The sequence below is a fragment of the Quercus lobata genome, chromosome 10, assembly GCF_001633185.2.
Source record: "Quercus lobata isolate SW786 chromosome 10, ValleyOak3.0 Primary Assembly, whole genome shotgun sequence".
Lineage (NCBI taxonomy): Eukaryota > Viridiplantae > Streptophyta > Magnoliopsida > Fagales > Fagaceae > Quercus > Quercus lobata.
The window spans coordinates 2,728,860-2,731,226 of record NC_044913.1 but is presented as its reverse complement, the minus strand read 5'-3'; positions in this window follow the sequence as shown (position 1 = coordinate 2,731,226).

Genomic DNA, 2,367 nt, shown 5'->3' with positions numbered 1-2,367 from the left:
TAAGAACCTTGAAGGTTTAAGAGACGCCAAGGGCTTTAGACACTTGGTATGCCGTTGGTGCCCTTCTTTTCACACCTTCTTCTTTTTTGTTGGTGAGCTTACTATTACCTTGGAGGATGTGGTTAATAATTTCCTCCTCCCGGTGTTTGGAGATGAGAATCCTTTCAACATCAGTCTTTCTAGTGAGGATCTCGAAGTGGAAGACAAACTATTCAGTCATTTTGGCGGGCGTACTGCTTCTCTTAATGGGAAAGTGGCCAGAATGGGCAAGTGGGTCATGAACCTTTCTCGAGAGAAGGACAAAGCAGTTAGGCGAATTGGGTTTTTGACACTCTAGCTCAGTAGTTTTTTATTTAGTGAGTTCCCCGGGAATGGGGTTAAGTCTGTTTTCTTTCCTTTGGCAATTAGACTGGCCTGGGGTGCTCAGTATCCTTTAGCCCCCATGTTCTTGGGCCATGTTTACTCCCAATTAGATCTGCTCCATGGAGATGAATTCAAGGGCGATTCTTGCTATGTTATCACTTCGTCTTTTCATTGTGTCATTCTCCAAGTATTTATATAGGACTGCTCTTTTGTTACTTTGGCAAAGTGTAGAAATTTGAAATTTGAAATTTGTAAAAGATAAGTTCCAGGGATCTCTTGATGTGATTAAGGGTTTGTGTGGTAGTTCTACTGATAGCCACTCCATCATTTTCCGTTGGGCTAACTTGAAAAGTGGCAGCCTCAATTTGGTTGAGTCATTTGATCAAGATGGGCACTTGAATTGGCGTTCTCCCCAGGAGTTCATCCCCGGGTTTGCCTGTAATTCTGTATTGGCTTCTTTTCTCAACTTTCCAGGGAATACCTTTAACCTACGTTGTGGTGATGGAGGCAATTTGGCCTACTTGGCTTGTATCAATCCGTCATGACTTCTAGTGCCCTCCTTAAGTGGTCCCAGATACACCCACTACTCAGCACACCAAGTACTCTAGCAATTTGGCTTTGATCAGAACATCTCACCAGTGTTTATAGATATATTACATTCTCTTCCTTCTTTGGATCCGTTCCTAAGGCTTCAAGCCTTTTCTTATTGGTTGCGGAGGAGTTCTTAGTATGTTGTGCCTAACTCCCAAAGGGGAGTCTTTGCTTCCAGTGGCTTTGCGGGTTACAGAAGAAGAGTTCAGAAGTCCTTCTCTAACTACGTTGGTTCTAGCAAGATTGTGAGGGTTCCCGATCCTAATATTCTCTTTGCTCCTACCTCCAACAGACGCCTGTCCCTCCCTACTGCTGGCATTGTATCTATTGCCATAAGTAGCAAAACAGGATTTGTGGAATGGCATGCTTTTAGGGGTGGTTGGGTGTGTTATACACAAGATTTTTCGAAGACTTGGTCAGGGTGTGACCTTATTGTTGGTATCTCTTCTGGTGTGCCAATTAAGAGAGGGGCAGTAGAGGCAATTGATGTTGCCACTCCCATAGGCAAAGGTACAGAGAAGAAGATTAAACAGGAAAAGTTTAAAAGAGCTAAGCTTGAAGAAAGTGCTGAGGGTACTGAGACTAAAAAGATGAAGACTGTAAGATCCCAGAAACAGTTAGTAATTTTTGAGAAACCTGAGAGAGTGAGCCCCCTAGAGTTGGAAAGGAAGTTGGTCATCCCTTTATTCCAAGGACTCGAGTGAAAACTAAGGTAGAGTCTTCTCTTTTTTAGGTTCCTGTGAGTTCTTCAGCCCAGGGTTCTTCGGGGTCTTTTGATTTTATACCCCAGTCTCCCTTAGGACCCTCTAGGCGTACTCGTAGTAGACAAAAGACCATTGGAGAATCTGTAAAGAAAGAGAGAGAAAGGTAAGGCCTCTTTCCTTCTTCTCTCTTTTATTTTGCAATAGTTCATTGTTGTTACTGTGTCTTTCCCTTTCTCTTTCAACTAATGGATGGTTATTTCTTCCTTGCAGTCCAGACGCAAGTCATACTGCAAGAGAGGCAAGAGCCAGTCGTCTGGCGATGATGTGGTATGGCCCTCTTTTGTTTGTGCCTTTTTCTGTTTCCTTCCACTCTTTTCCGATGCTGTGTACTTATGCGTTTTGTGATGTTTTGCCAGTTGCTTTTCTTTTCCTTTTGCAAGTGGAGGTACCTCCTTCAACGATTGGTGGGACTTTGGTGAAAGAAGTGATTACAGCTCCCTCTGCTGTTCCCCTAGGCATGGAAGATGAGCCCCCTAGTGGTGGTGTGACTGAGGAGGTTCGGCAACCAATGTAGGATGTTCAGCCCATTCTGTCTTCTGTTCCCTAGGCTGCTCAGAACCTTGAAACTTCTCAGTCTCTTGTTTCCCAAGATCTCCAACCCGTGCAAACTCTCAGTCCCACCAAAACTGTGTCACTTGAGCCCATGACT